Source organism: Papaver somniferum, chromosome 3, assembly GCF_003573695.1.
Source record: "Papaver somniferum cultivar HN1 chromosome 3, ASM357369v1, whole genome shotgun sequence".
NCBI classification, from domain to species: domain Eukaryota; kingdom Viridiplantae; phylum Streptophyta; class Magnoliopsida; order Ranunculales; family Papaveraceae; genus Papaver; species Papaver somniferum.
This window is the reverse complement of record NC_039360.1, coordinates 131,106,474-131,127,387: the sequence shown is the minus strand read 5'-3', so window position 1 is coordinate 131,127,387 and position 20,914 is coordinate 131,106,474. Positions and strand designations below refer to the sequence as shown.

The 20,914-nt window shown below is 37.4% G+C and overlaps 1 long non-coding RNA gene and 1 pseudogene across 1 annotated transcript; both read left to right on the top strand.

Annotated features, from left to right (window-relative positions):
- The first annotated feature begins 4,965 nt into the window (after positions 1-4,965).
- LOC113357383 lies at positions 4,966-9,288 on the top strand. Its single transcript, XR_003363605.1, has 5 exons — positions 4,966-5,362; positions 5,835-5,988; positions 6,317-6,659; positions 7,401-8,485; positions 8,799-9,288. It is a non-coding gene; the product is annotated as an uncharacterized LOC113357383 (long non-coding RNA).
- Positions 9,289-18,657: 9,369 nt separating this feature from the next.
- On the top strand, positions 18,658-20,147 carry LOC113359989 (annotated as a pseudogene).
- The last annotated feature ends 767 nt before the right edge of the window (positions 20,148-20,914 follow it).

The following is a 20,914-nucleotide window of genomic DNA, read 5'->3' as shown; positions in this document are numbered from 1 at the left end:
AAAAAAACACTAATTAATAACAACAAACAATTAGAACGTGAGCATCATTTTTAAAATTTTAAAAACATAGGATGATAGGTTTCTTCACTGAAATCAATAAAAATTTGTGAGTGGTTAATAAAACATTTTGAATACAGGGCAAAAAGGTTAAATTGAAGTCACATCAAGACTTCCTTCGTGACTCTGATCTAGACTAAAAAATTATGGAGATCCATCCTTACCATTGAAGATACATTTTTCGGCAAAATTCTATTTCCATTTGTTTTTATCCATAGTGTTTTCTTTTTATTTCTAGCTTGTTTATACCAAATATCAGGTAAATTTTTTTGACCCTAGCATGGGAGATGCCTTTACTGCATGATGAAAAATAAAAGATGATGACAATAAGCTGAGAATAATACCTGACAAGTGGATGTCCTCTTTGTCTGTGTATTTCTGTGTAAACCATATAATTCAGTAAAAATCAATACATATACTCGTCCAACAAAATCGAAACATCAAACAGTATTACCTATGTCAGGGTCGACAGGAAATCCTTCATCATTAAACACTGTTGTTTCTACCGATTCAGGAGTAGACTCATCAGGAGTAGGAGTAGGAGTAGGAGAATTGGATGAATCTGATGAGCAGATGTCTCTGTTAGCCATGTACTCATGTAAGAATCTGGTGGTACCGGGTATGATTCCTCTGATCTTCAAACGTCTCTGAAATTCTCTCCGCAAGTTGTTATCCAATTTCCTTCAAGAAAAAATAAAAGTTACAATATAGAACGAGTGCAACAACTGATAGAAATAGAACTACCTATATAATTCCAGTACTTACGCGTAGTCAGGTCCTCTGTAATAGATATTTTCTTCTGGAATCCTTGCATACTTGGCACAAAAACTGTCTATCGAAAAGTCATCTGGATAAGCAATAACACCGTACTCCAAAGTAGTCCCGAGAAAATTCGTTTGAGTTACAACTAAGCGAATGCTGGACTGTGGATCGCTAGCGCTATCCTTGTTTTGGACATGATTCTGGTCATCACCGGTTTCCTCGATAGTAGAGGAATGATCTGTAGGCATGTGAACTATGACTTTGATCTCATCACCGCCGTAGTCTCCAATCAATGTTATGGTTTGCTCCCATGGTTTATCTTCAATTTTGAAAGGAAACTCACTTGGTGTCTCCACAACCTGCCCAACACATCAAGACATAACTTTACATAAAAATCTTGATTACAGCTTGATAACTATTGCAAAGCAGTTTGTGGTGTGCAACACCCACTTGTAACTCTAATACGAGGAGATATATTAAGTGGCGTGCTCATATCTCATCACGGTTATAGTCAATTCTATTTCAATTAATCACTCTTTCCGGCTAAAGAATAGAAAATCTTCCAATTTGACAACCACAGTATATCTCTAGCAGTGTCTTAGATAAATCAACTGGTAGTTATTAGAGAATGATCAGTATCTCCCTAAGGCTGCTTGATGAAGCAGACAACAAAATTGGAATGAGTAGAGTGGAGTGATGTTCAAATTGTGTGTGTTTGTTGGACCCTAAAGATGAATAACGTAACAAGGTAGGTTCAAAAGATAGAATTTTACAAAAACAAACATATCTTTTTAAGAAGATGTTCAGCAGGTTCCTCACCGGTACCTGTGATTTTATCAGATCCAGACGGTCCCTTCTTACCGGTAGAAGAAGAAGAAGAAGAGAAGTCACGAGTTGGAGTCCGAATTTGATAAATTAAACTGCTACTACTATGGATGATATTGGTACTGCTGCTATTCTTCAATTGTTGGGTGATGAAGATGGAAGAAGAAGAGCTGTAATTTCTATGAGCAGTCCTCCTCGAATACGCCAGTAACACCGGGGTTATCGCTTTCTTGATGATTCTCGGCATTTTGATTCATTAATTTGCAGGCATCAGAAATCTCCACATTTTTTTTTCTCTACATAAAGTTAGGTCTTAGATTGATTTGATGATACAAACGGAGGAGGATTTTAGGGATTGGTTTTACCGACTTCGATTTTCAAGTTATTTGCTCGTCAAATGGATATGGATCTGGATCTCCTTTTTTAAGTTCGTCCGGCCCAAAAAAAGATTAGATGGTTATTATGGTCACTTTATATATGATAAGGGCAGCCAACGATCAGATTTAGTAGTAAAATTTTTTACGGATCCATCTTTTAACTTAGAGCAGTTCCTATGGAATGAACAAACTCAGTGTTTCTTCATTTTGCTCCCACTATGGAATGAACAAACATGAAAAATGGATGTTCAAATCAACAAATATGTTGCTTTGAACATTGAGTCGGAACATCTAGCGCGTGTCTGTGTTAAAGACGGGTGTCCTTGCTACCAATGCTGGCCTATGAAGAAATAACGCCAGCGTGTGTACTTACAATGCGTGTGTTTAATTATAGCACCCGCGTCCGTATCAAGAACGCCAGTGTCGGACCCAATGACGCGAACGACTCAATCTGAACGGCTGCAAAAACCTTTGATCCAACGACTACATTTTTTTAAATCTATAAATACTCCTCATTTCAACTCTAAATTCATACATTCTACACATTCTTTCCTCTCAAATCATCTACAAAAATGCCTCCCAGAGTTTGTTTTGTTAGATTCACTCAACAAGAGGATTTAGCTATTTGCAGAGCCTACGTTTTTCAAACACAAGATGTTGCCGCTGATGTTGCTACCGGTAGGAATGTATCACAATCAACGTTTTGGCAGAAAGTTTTTGAAATGTTCGTTGCTGAAACGATGAACATTAATAGGAGTGATTGTCACGGATTAACACATCGTTTTAGTGTAATTAGTTGTAATGTATCGAAGTTCATCTCTCAACTAATGGAGAATCACAAAAATAAGCTCAACGATGAATCCGAAGTGGAACCCAGAACTCTAGCGATGTGGCCAGTATCTCACCACGGTCGTCCTTTCGACTTCCATGCTTGTTTCAACATTCTTAGGGTGCTCATCAAATACGATCCCAACATCGCCCTAGGAATTCTACCACCCGCCAAGAACTGACGCCGCCTATGTAGTAGTTATTTTAATCTGATGTATTTCTTTTATTCTCATGTATGGTGTGGTTGTTCGATGCATTATGTTTTTATTTATGAAATTGATGGTGCAATGTTTAATGAAGGAAAAATTTAAATTACTTGATATTGATGGTTTTAGATAATCGTAATAACACAAAATAAACAACAAATTAAATAACATAATACCATAGTGAGTCTATTTTTCCTACAACTTCAATCAGCCCACTCCACCAAAAAACACCTGGGACATTCCCAGAAATGCCTTCCATATGTGTCTTCTTCAGAAGAAGTCCACAAATGCATAAAAGTCCTGCAACTGGGCTTTGGGCATGAACTGATTCGCTGTGAACAATGTTTGTATTCGTGATCTCCATATCCACAATGCTTGCAGTGTAATAACTCCTTCTTCAATTTGGATTTAAGTTTGAAGTTTTTGCAGAGTGTTGCAATCTTTTCTTCTTCTTCTTTTTTAATCTTCATAGCATCATCTAGCATATGTGGTTCCTATGGACAATTGGGATCTTGACATTGCAAATACCTGAGCTTTTCCGGTTGTGATTCAATCACCATTCTGATGCGTGAACAACCTTCCCGCGGACACTTTGAATACATCCAAGGACATTGCATAAGACTGTGGTTATCCATGAAACATAATGGAAAAACCTCTTTTGCTTCGACACATAATATTTTCTTCGCTTTGCCTTTAGAAACACATGGTGGATGATGACAAAGAAATCGGTTGGTTTGGTTTAGAATAAAACCTAGTGATCAATTTGATCAAAATAGTGTAGGAATCTAGAGTTTAATAAGAGGAACATGTCATCAATATATTGGGTTCAAATTTATTATCATTTGGACTCTAATTTTTTTGGGTCCAATCTTGCATGGATAGTGCACAAATGTACATATAAAATTATCCATGGGTCCTCCCTCATTTCTAGGTTAGCTAATCCGAGGAAAATCATTGTATTATGCTAATCAATAAAACACCTCTCACCAAGGGGATCCAAGCGTGGATGTAAACATAATTCACCGAACCACGTTGATCTCGTGTCACCTTTATTTATCTTCTTTTCGTTTTCTAACCCTGATTTCATATCATCATTATCAAATCAATCATGTTTTGTGCCTAAAAGTAATTTTTGGTACAAATACCGATGTACTATATCTGTATATATAATAGTATAACTAAGTATCGGTACCGATACCCGTTATGGTGAACCATGTATTGGTGGGTTGAATTTTCACCATTTTTATCTCACTCCATTGGAACCGCAAAATTCAATCATGATCGTATCTAAAATAAGTTGTGGTTGTGATGCTCCTTGACAAAAACTGATCAAATAACGCACAGGTTCACGAAAGTAAAGGATTTCAAAAGCGAGTATGAAATGTAACAGTAGGAAAAAAAGAAGAAGAAAACATAATAGTGATACAAAACATATATTAATAACCTCCACATATTAATAACCTATGTATGCCGATACAAAACGTAATCGCGACTTGTAAAATTGATTTATAAAATCTTACAAATTTCAACCTCCTTATATTAACAACCTATATATATATTGATAATTTTATTCGTTACCAAGAAAAGAATATTAATATTACGGAGATTCTAATGTATTTTTTTGTTCGGGTGACGTTGAAAATGGCAAAATACAAATAATTCAATTAATTTGGGACGGAGGGAGTATTACGGACGTAATGTATTTGTTAGTATCTTGTTTGGGGGGGGGGGGGGGGGGGGGGGGCGATGTGACGTTGAGAATGGCAAAACATGGGCCAAGACCTCACCCTCGCATCTTCAGCAGCCCAGTGAGAAACGGTTTTAAGTGCTGCGTTGTAAGGGGCAACTAAGTAATTTTGAAAGTTCATCTTCCATGGTTTAGATCTACGGCTACTTTACTCTCTATCTCCTGGTAGACTTATCCTCTTCATTTCTTCCTCCTTCTCACTCTGAAATGGAGAAAACCATACAAACCCCAGCCAGATGAATACTCCAGGAGGATTACTCGATCCCAACGTACGCCAATCAAATCACAAAAACCAGCTGCAAAGGAGAAATATGCTTGTAAATGAATGATAGTCAAATGAAAATTATCAGTAAAATAAAGATGATATTGAAGAAGAAGAAGATGTAAGAAGACAAGTACAGATCGTTTGACTGGACATATAAATACAATTGAATTTAATTTAAATCTGTGTTTACGAAGAAGATGGTGTGAGATGTGATGAATTTTAAGCTGAATCTATAGTTTAATTGATATTGTCAAGATGCTCCACTTAAAAGACTACTGATTTTTTGGTTTTTCAGGTATGAATTTGATTTGTGGTGGTGATTTTTTTAAATGTATGTTGATGTGAATTTTGATTTTAAGATGTTTCTGGTAATGCAATTTTATGATGAAATCGGAGTAGACATTGGTTGATGAGCTTATGTGCTTCATTTATCCTAGGATCTCTACAGAATGGTCTTTTAAGCGTACTCGCCAAATAGCTCCTAAAGGTTGTAGATGTTATCAATCAAAATCCCCCTAGATTTGCCCTTTTTTTGCCGCCACCCAATGAGACTTTTTTTTGGGGGTCCTTCTGTATCTTCAATCCTGGATCCACCACTGATCTTGGATGATATCATGTGGGCTTTCTTTTAAAAGTTCCCATATGGTGATATACACAAATAACTATGAGCATCACTTCTGTTTTATTTTTTTTGGTGTTTAATTTCTGACATTCTTTTGGTGTTTAATTTCTGACACTGGCTTTACCTTTTACCTTGTTTCTTCTAGTATTGTTGTTAAAGGAGTTGTTCGCAAGAAGAATGTTTCCAACCGGCGGATGACTTCAAAAATTGAGAAGCCTCGTTTTCTTATCCTTGGCGGAGCTCTTGAGTATCAACGGGTGTCTAATCATTTATCAAGTTTTGATACTCTACTGCAGCAGGTTGTTACCCTTTACGTTTTGCTATCATTCATCAGTTTAACTTATTGGATTGCGATTTTACATTATTAAATATCTTTTTCTTTCAGTTAGTTTTTATTTTTGTTTGATCTTAATATAATCCAGATGATGTAATAGTATATGTAAAAGATAAAATTTAAAATCAAACAAACCATTTCGTGATGGATTAGTCATATGGGCATGTATTCATACCTGTGTTGGAATTTGGATAGCGAGACACATGTTTAGATCCATATTTCATTGGTATGGACTGGGTTTTTCTTTGTTTCCTTGAATTTTTGTTCTTATTGTCTCACTTTTTTATATATAGGAAACAGATCATTTGAAGATGGCAGTAGCAAAGATAGTTGCTCATCATCCCAATGTCTTACTGGTAGAAATCAGTTCACGTTTCACTCAAGAATACCTCTTTCAAGAAAACATCTCTTGTTCTCAATATCAAGAGGCCTTTGTTAGAGCGCGTGTGGCACGCTGCACAGGTGCACAAATAGTTCCTTCAATTGATCATCTTTCCACTCAAAAGCCGGGTTATTGTGAAGCATTCCACGTGGAGAAGTTCCTTGAAGCACATGGGAGCGCTGGGCAGGGAGGAAAGAAATTGGTGAAGACACTTTATGTTTTTTGAAGGGAGCCTCAAGCCATTTGGTTGTACTGTAAGTTCTGCAACTCATTACAGTTCACTTTTCTTAATTTATTGGAATATTGTCTGCGCCTTGTAGACTTCGGTGCAATCCATAACTTGAGCATAACACATCTAAAGTGCCTATACCCCTTAGTCACCAGGAACTCCTAGCATATGAGCGTTTTTCAGTGAAAAGCGCATTTTTGCGTACCTCAGTGAGGAACGCGCTGGGAACGTGTTCCTAGCAAGGGAGCAACCTTGCTATAAATTTAACAATTAAGAAAGATATCGTGGATATATCAAAGAAGAAAAAAAGATCTATTTCTGTAAAGATATAGCAAGAAGATTTTCTAGATTTATTTTGTTCCTTTTTTAGATATATTTCTTCTAGCAACCGATAAATAAATATATAAATAACTTTTTCTCCTCCTTCTAACCTTTATGTATCATTAATATATCTATGAAATTTAATTTATATATGATTTATATTTTACGTTCCCGACACGTTTCCCGTTTCTCATTTTTGAGAATTTTACGTATTTTCGTTTCGGTACTCGCTCCCCTTCCCGTCCTCGTTCCCGTTCCTGGTGACTAAGCTATACCCATCCGTTGGAATTTTTGATTGGCTATTCTCTTATTTAAATACTCCTATGTTTAAAGGGTAAATAAAGAATTTGGGTAAAAGGTAACTTTTCTTACGAGTTAAGAACAGTTTGGTACTATTTCACACTTGTCCACATTCACTCAGTTCTACCATTTTATACGATTGCAGGTTCAATAAAATGGTCGCTTGCTTTGGATATGCATCGATGGATGTTCACTCAGTATACCTTCCACCCTCAAAACTTGATTTCAGCTACGAAAATCCAGAATGGTTACAGATAGAGGTCAATCAGGAGTCTATACAAAAATGTACGGAGGAGTCTGCAAGTGGTGCAGAAAAGCTTGTATCAACAAACTCAAATTCCAAGCAAAGCGGTAAAGATTCTCCCAGTGATAAAAAGTGCAAGCTAGATGGAAACAGTGAGCAGGTGGATTCTTCACAGATCATAACACCACAGGGTCCAGGCCACATCTTTTATCAAGCTTAAGTTCAAATGCCCCGACCAATCCTTTGGAGACTGAAAATACATGTGGGAGGGCAATCTCAGAGGATCAGTTTCCGATTGTAGCGAACCTTGATGCAGCATGGACTAGTAAAAACATGCCAGGGAGTACGATACTGGAATTAACGGTGAAGTGGCAGCAGATTCATTAACCCAAGGCAAAACTCATATGAAGTTGTTAAAGTTGGAAAAGCGTTTCGAAGACCTGGGTATGGCTGAGGTCACTGAATCTCATCATCCCGTGAAAGGAGCAGATAACTCAGACGACAACAACACGGGTTGGATTAGGATGCCTCTGGGTGGTTTATGATTCATTGAATCTTCTTCAGTCGTTTCATTCTTTCGATGAAACAGAAGCCTCTGAATCGTTTAGAAATCTTGGGTCTATGGATAGTAGCATTTTATCCATGTCTGGTCCTTGGAGCTCTTTGATTCCAGTCCGCTCAAGGCGTTGCTTGTTAGAGTGGCATTCAGCGACAATGGTCCATTTGGAAGGTGAAGTATGTGCAAAGGGGTTTGAAGCCTTAAGGAGGACATCTGAGCTAGATTTCGTAAGGTCCCTGAATCTCAGGGTGGTAAGAGCAACACCTATTTTACTAAACCACTGGACGATCAGTTTATCATTAAAGGGTTAACGAAGAGAGAAATATGGTCATTTATCAAGTTTGCAGCAGCGTATTTGAAGTTTTTATCTGAATCGATGGCAACAAGATGCACAACTTGCCTGGCAAAGATTTTGGGGATCTACCAGGTATCTTATTCACTGTTTTTTATACGAAAATTGGACAAATAGCTCAATATCGACATCTCAGTATTTGAAGCTTAGAACATCGTAACAATCATTATAATAACATTCTAGGAGTCACAACACAGTGCATGTGGAAAAAGACATACATCACTAGTAGAAAACCACTGTTGAGCTAGATGTAGAAAAACAAAGAACAATATACTACTACTACATTCTAATAACAAGGACAATACGACATACATGATAGAAAAGGAAGCTTCGGTAGCTGGAAGTATTACTCATTTTCATTTCTTTGCTTGCAACTTTGTACTTTCAGGGGGGACTTGATTGGATTTCATGGTTCCCTGTTTCAAATTGAATGCACTCGGAGAACGCTGGACTGAAGCCCGGTGATCCGTCTTGATGAAACCTTTCCTGTTGCGGTCCCTATCCAGAATACGATTCAGCAAATGATGAAGATCGTTCTCCTTGGGCCTGGTAATAATGCAATCCCCTGGTACCTTGACAGTATTAGCGAGGAAGTCTGGGCATAGTTGAAAAGCTGAAGTGATTCCAGTTCCAACGGCCATTCGAATTGGTTATCTGTGCCTGAATCCTCTGCATTATCTTTTGATACAACACTAGATATTTCTTCTCATACAAATCCAATTTTACTAGTGCTTCCATGTCATGAATGTGAGGTCTTAGTCTTTTATCCATCAAGATCTTAATGACAAATCTGTTATCTGTTGTAATGGTAACCAATCTCTTGACTTGCTCTTTCTACTGCTAACAACTCATAAAAGTCAATATCTTCATTTGGGTCATCTGTGACCATCATTTCTCCGGGGCTCCATCGAGGAATTTCGGACTATGAAGCCACCTCCAGCCCTAGGAGGTGCTTTTTGAGTTTTTTTCTTAGCAGCATCTGTAGGAGTTGCATCTTTCTTGACTAGTGCCGCATCCGAACACAATCTAAACCAATTCTTGTAAGGTGGCCTGTGTGTAACTATGTATTTCTGATTACCAGGTGTTACTATTGGTGGAATCGGAATCCAATATGGGGGTTTTGTGAGATTCATCTTCTCAAAGACAACGTGAGAAGCGAAAATTTTCACCAAATAATGGTTTGGACCCTGTGAGAACCCTAATGGGCTTACTGTTCTTACGTAGGTATAGATAACTAGTTTCTTTGGAATGATTTTTTAGGGACCATGGTTTTTTTGCCTGGCGTTTTTAGGGGCCACTCAAAAGGATTTAGGGGCCATCAATTTATACCCAGCCAAAGACTCTAGTTAAGGGGTACCCTATATGATATTGAAGTTACATAAATGCCCTTCTGGTAAAACTGTATAAAAACCAAATCAAAAACAATTCTACTCATTTCAACTCTTCTTCTTCCAGTTTCATATTATCTTCCGATTGTGGAAGAAAAAAAAAATTTCCTCGTTCAACCGAAACATCGCCGCGAATCGTAAAATCAAAACATCGTCGATTCGATTATAAAAAAATGGATAAGAGAAATGAAACCCACAGACCTAGAACCAAAAATGTTGCTCGGGGTATCGATCCAAACATTGGAATTTTAGCAAGAAATAAAGAAATTCTTGCTGCAAATGAAGAAGAACGCGAAGAAGCGAAGAACAATTACCGGGCAATGTAGTCGGTGGTGGCGATTCCGAGACTCAAACACTTCGTCAACTTCAAATGGCCCCAATTAGGTAAGAATCTATCATTTTTGGGGTTTATTTCGCTTTAATTCGTCGAATCGAGAAAATTTTTTTCTAGGGTTTTCGTTTATTTATCCAGATTCGGACGATATGCATGCTCATTTACTTCCGAATGTAGTCGTGTTCTTCATTTTTCAAGAACATCGACAATATTCGGGAGAAAGATTTGATGATTATCTGCCGAATATTGGTGGCCATATCTTCCTGGATACAAACTGCTAATAATCGGTAGTTTAATGAATTTTTTGGCTACCGAATATATTTAAGTAGACACAAAGTATTCGGAAGAACACTCACTACCGAATGTATATATTGAAAAAATCTCAAAATTTATGATATAGGAAAAATCCCATTTTGGGGCCAGTATTTATTCGGAAGACAATATAATGTTTTATACCTCCGATTGTGTAGGATAAAATTTTAGAGTTTCTGAACTCCAGTTGATGAATATTCGGTTGTAAACGTGTTTAGTTATATTCCGATTGTTTTTCATTCGGAAAAAATATGTGTCTTCTTACTTCCGAATTTGTACATTCGGGTTATAGAGGTGCACTTTTTCTTCCGATTGTGTAGGATGAAAAATTTACAGCTTCTGAACTCCAATTGATGTATATTCGGTTGCAAATATGTTTATTTAGCTTCCGATTGTTTTGTATTCGGGAACAATATGTGTCTTCTTACGTCCGAATGTGTACATTCGGGTTATATTTCCATACTTTGTCTTCCGATTGTATAGTTTGTAAATATTGTTCCTTTCTTTGTTGTTTAGACAAAGTCGAGAAGGGAGGAAGAAAGTGACAGCTAGTGCTAGGAGGGAAAGGAGTGCCAAAGATAATTCAGGTGCTCAACAAAGCGAACAAGAACAAAGCAGTCAACAAGGAGTGCAACCAACTGTTGAACAACAAGGCAGTGAACAAGGGGTGCGACCAAGTGTTGAACAAGCCGCTCAACAAAGTGTAGGACCAAGTGTTGAACCAGTTGATCCAGTGGCAAGAGTAGAAGAAGAAGGACAACCAAGTGGTACCCAAAAAGCCAAAAAAGGAAAAGATGTTGTAAGGAAGGATATTGCTAAGAAAGCATCACATCTTGTCCCTCAACACTTGAAGAAGAAGGGTATTCCAGCAGGCACAATCCTTGGACTACCAGCGGATGGAGGAAAATTGCTATTTGGATACAAAGACTCATGGGCCAGAGAAATATATGAAACCGAGGTAATAAAATTACTATTTTTTATTAATGTATTGTCTATGTGTTATATCGTAATACTTGTATTAATAGGATCATCAAGATGCGGTCCGTCTACTCAAACCTACCGCCGCACCAACCAAAATGCTTGCGTGGCCTTTATCCGGTGAATGTGAAAGGTTCAAGACAATTGTTGCCAACTCGGGGTTAGCTAATGCCGCCGAGAATTCATTGTTGGAACATGATCGTGTGGCCATATCGGCGTTCGTGGAGAGAATGTATCCTGAGACCGATACTTTCCATATGCCGTTTGGGGAGATGACGATCACCCCGGATGATGTTGTGCAGATTCTTAACCTTCCCGACCAAGGCACAGCTGTGAAGTTTAACTACACAAAGCAGTTAAGTTGGGCACAACTTTATTCTCTAACTAACAAGTGCTTAGGTTGGGATGAAGAGACAACAACAGCAGAGTTTAGGAGGCATGCAAGTTACAGAACAAGACAGATCAACATTACAGCTTTGATGAATATGTTTCGAGGCACCTTGGAGAAGGAAAAGAATGGAAAGTTAACTGATGAGCAAGTGAACCACGCTGCCACCGCATATCTCCTTTGTGTATTGGGATGTGTCATATTCCCCAATACTTCTGGCAACCGGATCGACGCCAACCTTATACAACTTTTGGATCCTCTCCATGAAGTCGGTGACTATTCTTGGGGCACGACATGCCTAGCATTCTTGATGGAAGAGTTGAGAAAGGCTTCGAGGCTAGGAACCTGCCAAGTTGCCGGGAATGTGGCTCTATTGCAGGTTTTTTCTTTAACTCTATAAATCACTCTATAGTTATTCAGTAGACAATACATATGATGCATATCCATAACTCCAAATGACGCATATTCGGTAGGAAATTATCCATCTCTTTTCTCGAATGTTGGTTATTCGGTGGTTAAGTACTTACTTTGTTTTCCGATTATATACAATCGGAAATATTCTTTTGATATTAGAACCGAATATACAGCCCAGAAAAGCTATAGGTTACTGAACTCCAAATGACGCATATTCGGTAGGAATTGATCCATCTTATTTTCCGAATGTTGGTTATTCGGTGGCTAGGTACTTAATTGTTTTCCCGATTATATACAATCGGAAATATTCTTTTGATATTAGAACCGAATATACAGGCCAGAAAAGCTATAGGTTACTGAACTCCAAATGACGCATATTCGGTAGGAATTGATCCATCTTATTTTCCGAATGTTGGTTATTCGGTGGCTAGGTACTTAATTATTTTCCCGATTATATACAATCGGAAATATTCTTTTGATATTAGAACCGAATATACAGGCCAGAAAAGCTATAGGTTACTGAACTCCAAATGACGCATATTCGGTAGGAAATGATCCATATATATTTTCGAATGTTGTGTATTCGGTGGATAACTACTCAGTTTTGTTTCCGATTATATATAATCGGAAATTATGTTTGGAAATTACTACCGAATATACACAATCTATTTACTAAAACTTGGTTTCTTATGTATATAGGCATGGATCTGTGACCACTTCCCTATCCTGAAGTTGGCCGGAGAGAACCCGGGGTGGTGCAAAGGTACTCCTAGAGGAACAAAGTATATATTTGAAGACAACCGTTCTAGGACAAAGGAGCAGCAGTTGATTCGCATGAGGGAGATTTTGGACCAATTGAAGGCCTCAGACGTATGCTTTGATCCATACAAGGAAGATCGAGTCAGTGGGCATATAAATGTTCGGTCGGACTTGTCCCTTTATTTTGGACCATTGTGGCACCCCACAGGATATGTGATGTATAACCCCTCTAGGGTGATGCGACAACACGGGTATATACAACATCAACCTCTGGAGAAAATGGGGGATTACTACAAATTGGAGTTGGAGTTGTGTTCTTCTAGTGGTGACAATCTCACGATTGTTCACACATGCCCACCTACTGTTCTTGATAACTGGGATAAGAGGAATGACTTCATTATCGACACTGGTAGACGAACCATCCGAGGTGATGAAAATTCTCCAGACTATATGAGTTGGTATAACAAGGTATCACATCCTTTGGTTATCCGTGAAATCAAATCCAACACTACTGCGGCGGGTTCAAGTTATAATTGTATCATCAAAGACAAACCAGCTGGTTATGATAGACTGGTGCGTGTTCTTATATTTTTGTTCATTTTATATTATTCCCATAAATCTTAGGTAATTACCGTTTGATGTTATGTCATTACGTATAAAAAACAGGTGAATAGGTTCAAGCGTGTATCCAAAATGTTAACTGCATGCTTGAAGAGCGGAGATCCCATGCCAGCTGAGAAGATCAAAGAGGCTAGAGATCTAGTTGATAATATGGATAACGAAGATTATGCTGCCCAGTTTGGGGAGAAAGTCACGAAGAGGCATCAGCCCAAGGTGGCAGTATCAAAGACGGGTAAAAGAACTCAAGATTCATCGAGCGCTGAAGCTGCTCCAACTGAAGCTGCTCCAACTGAAGGTGCTCAAACTGAAGGTGCTCAAACCCGTGGTCGTGCAGGACTGGGAGGTAGTCACGGTCGTAAAGTAAAGAAGAGCAGATAAATGACAATGATTTTTGTTGTACATTCGGAAATTTGTTTGGGTAACTAAGTTAGACAAGTTCAAATGACAATGATTTGTGTGGTATATTCGGAAGTTTTGGTAACTAATTTAACTTCCGATTATTTCAAAGACAAAATTTGAAAAGTATAAGTTTTTCCAAATTCTGATTTTTGGGCGATCGTACATTCGGAACTTTATAAAAAACCTATCCTCCGAATATCACAAGTTCAAAACAAACCACGCCATGGCTCCAGGTGGTTCCAAGGGCCAATATTGAAGGTTAGACATCCCACATTCGGAAGTTTTGGTAACTAATTTAACGTCCGATTATTTCAAAGACAAAATTTGAAAAGTATAAGTTTTTCCAAATTCTGATTTTTGGGCCATCGTACATTCGGAACTTTATAAAAAACCTATCCTCCGAATATCACAAGTTCAAAACAAACCACGCCATGGATCCAGGTGGTTCCAAGGGCCCATATTGAAGGTTAGACAGCCCAAATTCGGAAGTTTTGGTAACTAATTTAACTTCCGATTATTTCAAAGACAAAATTTGAAAAGTATAAGTTTTTCCAAATTCTGATTTTTGGGCCATCGTACATTCGGAACTTTATAAAAAACCTATCCTCCGAATATCACAAGTTCAAAACAAACCACGCCATGGCTCCAGGTGGTTCCAAGGGCCAATATTGAAGGTTAGACATCCCATATTCGGAAGTTTTGGTAACTAATTTAACGTCCGATTATTTCAAAGACAAAATTTGAAAAGTGTAAGTTTTTCCAAATTCTGATTTTTGGGCCATCGTACATTGGGAACTTTATAAAAAACCTATCCTCCGAATATCACAAGTTCAAAACAAACCACGCCATGTCTCCAGGTGGTTCCAAGGGCCCATATTGAAGGTTAGACATCCCATATTCGGAAGTTTTGATAACTAATTTAACGTCCGATTATTTCAAAGACAAAATTTGAAAAGTATAAGTTTTTCCAAATTATGATTTTTGGGCCATCGTACATATCGGAATTTTACAAAAACATTATCCTCCGAATATTACAAGTTCAAAAAAAAACTGTTTCCTGGAACCAAACAACACCATAATCGGAAAGAAAGTTGACTCATAAAATAACCGAATATTACAATCGGTAGGTTGTTTAACAAAATAATCTACCGATTTCGTATAATCGGCTAGTTTTTATATTAATAATACTCCGATTACATCCATTACATAAAGTTCAAACGGCCTTAACCTTACAATTTCGTCAAAAGCACCTAAATCCATACTCCTAATTGACCATAAAAGTATTAAAACAGATCATAACTTCCAGTGACCATAGAAATTGTCCCTCTTGATTTTGTAGCATCCTTCATGTTCAAATCGTTTCCCGTAGAGGTCCACATACCGGCGATCCGCAAGATTTCTCTGAAATTACGAATGAGTAACAAGTTAGTACTAACTTTTGTTAATGTGAATTGGAGTTACAGAGATACTTACTCGTTTTTCATACGTCCACCAAGGAAAAGCGTTCCTAACAAACCGTTCCTAATCTTCAAGTTTGTCAATCTCCTTATCTAGCGCATTCTTTCTCATCTTAATGTCATTGGATGATCTTCGAATTCGATTACCATCTAAGGCCTCAAATACCATTAAGATACGGTTCCATATCTGCTCTTCGGATTCCGATTTGTGGAGCTTGTGAACACGATCATGAGTAGTTACCACAACCCACGCTCTATAAATAGCATAATCTTCTTCTTCGGCAAAAGCAATATCCATGTTTTTTGTTATGAAAATTAAAACTGAAGATAGGAAAGAGTTTGGTGCAATTGGGGTGATAGATATGAGTTTCTTTATATAGGTTTAGGATCCAACGGCTCTTTTTGTTTTTCCCAAAAACTCCAACGGCTAATTTGACGAAATTTGAATGTGGAGAAACCAATAATCGGTAGGTATTGGATTTAGCATATCTACCGATTATGGTAGATTTCAAAATTTAAATTTGCGGCAACTTATAATCGGTAGGTTTTGTAATATATTTAACTCCCGATTAACGTTGAATCCAAAACACGAACCAAGAAATACTGCACCTCGTATAATCGGACGTCTGGCAAATATTTTGGCCTCCGATTGCATTCGGAGGGTAACAATGTTATCATATCCTCCGAATATATAAGGGTAATTTCGCCATTACGAATTACGCGAGATAAGGGCTGGCTACATTTTCCCTTTGGGTGACCTTTTTTGTTTTATTGTTGGCCCCTAAATCCTTTTGAGTGGCCCCTAAAAACGCCAGGTTTTTTTGAGGGGACCATGGTTTTATTAGGTGACCTTCCCTATAGTTATAAGGGGTGTCCTAAAACGTTGAAATGACTAACCTACCCTTAACCTAATTTAATTTAAAACCAACCTAATAACCACCTATATATATAACCAGCACCTCCTCCCACCACCGCCGATTACCACCACCACCTCCGATTATCACCACCATCAACCACCGATTACCACCACCACCTCCTCCCACCACCACCACCACCACCACCGCCGCCTATTTAAAAAACGTAACAACATCAATGCAATCACAATTAAGTTCGGTTACATGATAATTTTATCGAGTATAAAAGACGCCAGCCGCAACCTGATTCTGCCATGGGACCACTCCGGAGGTATTTTCCAACAAACCCTTCGCTTTAATTTGATTTTGATTGCTTCAATCGAATAGAAATCATCAAAATAGGGTTTTAACAGAAGTTACAGAGCCATGTTCGGTTAGGTCGATTTTCCAAAAAACCATAGTTTACTAACCGAACTTCTTGAAAATGAAGAACACGAAGAACAGTTCGGTTCTATTGGATTTAAAACTAAGTCACCGAACTCTCTGTTCGGTTGTTTCGCAAAAAATTTTAAAACTACAAAGTAACCGAACTCCACCCTTAGAATCGAAAAAAAAAACAAATCCAGTCTAACCGAACTGTGTTGTTGTGGCCACTATCTTGAGTTCCAAAATAACCGAACTTAGCCAATAGAGTTCGGTTTTTTCGCAAAAAATTTTAAAACTACAAAGTAACCGAACTTAGCCAATAGAGTTACGTTGATTCGCAAAAAATACTTTTAACCGAACTCCTTGTATTAGAACAACAAAATTCCATAAGTTCGTTTCCTTCGCAAAATAAGGATATCACCGAACTTTAGTTTACGAAAATAATGAGAAGTCCACAAGTTCGGTTCGTTCGCAAAAATGTGAAGTTTTCTTTGTAACCGAACTCTACCTTTAAAACTTCGTAACCGAACTCTACCTAATTCGCCAAGAAATAAATTTCTTAGTAACCGAACGTTTGCCTAATTGCATATATGCATATATAAGCCCAGTTCGGTTGATTCGCAAAATATGTTGAAGTTTGCGAACCAACCGAACTTCTAACACTAGGTTACTATTAACCTGCAGTTCGGTTGGGAACTTGGTTGCGTTGAAGTTTGCGAACTAACCAAACACACAAGATGTACCCAAATAAATTTTTAAGTTCAAAGTTCGGTTACCTACCATTTTATCCTAGGTAACCGAACATTACACTGTACGACCAAAACCTCCATTAACGAGCGAGTTCGGTAACCTGCGTGTTTGGAAAACGTAACCGAACTACACTTTCAGGTGTATTCGGTTACATGTTCTTGACATATGGTAACCGAACTGACCCAAATCTACATAAAAAATTTCATTTTTTTTTTGAAAATTTGAAGCAAATCAACCAACATTATCTAAGTTTGAAGCACACCTGGGTTCTCAAATACCCTTCCTCCGGTTGTGGTTGGTAAAATCCATCGTTTTTCTTCTTCATCTTCTCTAACTTTACTCTCTTAATAATTCTACTTCTTTAAAAAAAAACCACCTGATTTTTTAATCTCACTAATTATCTTTAACTTAATCATCTCACTAATCATTACACTAACTAATCATCACCCAAAATTAATCAGGAGGGTAATTTAGGTATTCATATAAATATCCAGATAAGGGGTGACCTAGATTTACTTCTAATGTCTTTACCCAAAATAAAATCATGGTCCCAGAAAAACAACCATGGTCCCCAAAAAATCGTTCTTTCTTTGCGCGGCGAAGCAGAAGAAAACAACTTTCTTGATAGTAATGAAAATAAAGATGAAAACTTTCTGCCAGAAGCTAATTTTCTTTTTGAGGAGGGCATAGAAGATGACGAAGAACTAGTAAATTTTTGTAACCCTAGGGTTTTCAACACCAATTTTACGAAACCCATTATAGAAAAAGGTACTTGTGAATCACTATTCTTCGTTTTTGTCAGCGGTGATGTGATGATGATGATCACCACTTCATTCCATGAATGACGATCTTTATCTGATTAACAAATTTCAGGTGAATTTCTGATTTTCTCTCTCTGGGATGGGGTGGGATTTTGGGTAAAGTTGATGATGGTGGGTTCGTATTTATAGAATAGATGATGCTGAAATTTATGTCCAATTTTCCTTGGTTTCTGGTTCGGTTGTGTTTTTTCCTTTCCTTGTGATTTTTAGAAACTTTGGTAGAATACAATTTTAGGATACATTCCTACATCCGCCGACGGGACTGACTCAATGCTCTATACATTCTTCAATTTTAGAGTACAATTTTATCCAGGAGATTCAATGTCCTATATTGGTTATTGAATATATGGATATTGCCCCATCTGTTTGTTTGTTTGTTTGAGCTGTACAAATATCAAAGCTTTTATGCATGGGATGCTTTTGAATTTGTTGCCAATTCTGCATAGGCTAACAAATGCTTGTTTTTGTGTCATCTATTTTTATTTTTTTTGGGTCTTTGAGGTAGCACTCCTTTCAGCCTTTTAAGTGTTGGATTCAAGAGCATTTTTGGATTTGTTTGTTACTTATAGTCTATATAGATAATTATGTTCCAAGTACGAGGAGGTTTTCACGATGATTTTCATAAATTAATTTTGGATTGATCTAAATTTTACAGGATGTGAGGATGAGGAAGAGAAATTTCGATGAATCCAATGCTTTTTATACCACTCTGGAGGAGGAGCTGAAGAAGAAATTTCTTTCTTCAAAAGCCCCAAAGGACTTGGATGCAAATGGTCAGAGGAAGTGGTGTCATGACATTCGCTGGATGAAAAGGAGCCTACCACACAAATCCTGGGAACTCATTAATGCAAGTTAGAGGTGACCAAGAAAATGTTTACTATGCATTTTTAATTGTACAACGGAAATTGGTTTCAGAATATGTATCTTTCTGGTTCTTTAGATTTCGACTAATCTTGTGGTTTTCTTGAAATTAAAGTTTCTAAGGTTTGACTAGTTTGGGGTGTGTGTTGTTTATGTCGTTTTGCAGGCGTCTAGGATAGCTTCAATTGATTTGAAGAAGCTTAAAGATGGTGGTCTATGCAAGTTGAATCTGTTGCATACTCTAATTGGAAAGAATTACTTCATGCACAAAGAAATTGCTGAAGCTAAAGTTGAAAAGATCATTGAAGCAGAGTCGAAGCTGGTTCCATTGGGTTTTACTAGTGCCACTCCACTTCATGCAGAAAAGCAAGAGATCATTCAGATAACATCAGGATCAGGAGAACTCTATAATTGGTTTATTTACTAGGAAATACAGTAGATCATGACTGTAGAAAGATCGTAGTGTTTTGATTTTTATTTTTTTTGAGAACTCACATGGTTAATTTGACTTGAGGGATCGAGACTGGTTCTATTACTGAATTCTGCTCCAGAAAGGCTCAGTTGTTGGGTCACTCTTTATGCGCCACTTGTCCAGTAGTGAAGTAGAGTAGTTTAAAGGGACTTTTTTCTGTTCAATGCTGATTAATACAATCATTTGTATTTGTGATTCATGAAGGGGGTGCTGAAGGAAAAGAAATGTACATTGATACCAAGGGAACTTCCAGGCCACAAAAACTTGTAGTTTACGGACAGGTATCTGTGGTCATTTTAGCTTAACATGAACCATGGCTTAGTTATGCTGAATTGCTGATGCTAGCAGGTTTATACTTAATGATGCTGATGTTTTGGAGAATGTGGCGTATGCTAGAGCCTGCCTATAACACTAAGCATCAGTCAAAACTTCTTCTTGAAGCAGCTCGGATGATGGTAGAGACGAGGTATGCTACTCTTTTGTATAAGATCGCATTCTCGTGATTTTTCTGAACAATAATGTAGAACAACATTTGGAATCTTTCAGGATTCTCACTTGAGACAAACTTGATAGATTCTTTAGGAATGGGATTACCCCCAAAACTGAAATTTGGATTGCATTGTTGGTCGGATGCAGTGGAATCCGATTACGGGGAAAACAACTGTAAAAAGGCTAACATTCCCTTTCAAGACTAACATTTCCAGTTAGAATTTAAAACTCAAAAACATTCAATTCAATTTGTGATTTGATCCAATTGGTTGGGATTTTAGAATCAATTGGATTTTCTGAAACCTTCTCCTGTATCTGTACTGTAACCTATTGAAACTTAATTGAGGAGGTTAAAGATCAAATACCCCATCGCTGATTTTCAACTTATTGGCGGACGTTAAAGTCATAATTTAAAGTAGATCCATGATTCGTGACCACAAATCATAGTTTGTTTCATCAAGAACAATCCCAGGCTTGAATACTACACCTTCAGATTGAACGATAATAGGAGCAAATTTGTTTTCCATCTGCCCTTTTTGTTTTAATTTATTTTGGTATAATTCTGAATCACTACCCATGATTCAAGAACCCTAGCTCATAGATACCATCTTCATAAATATAGGATCAAGAAGAAGATAATTCTTATTATGATAATCTTATCAATTTTGGTTACACATCACATTAATATATAGAGCCCAATATTATGATAAAACAAAGATCCTATATACTAGGAAACAATATATTATCCTTAAATAAGGATATATATTAACATTTCTTTGCT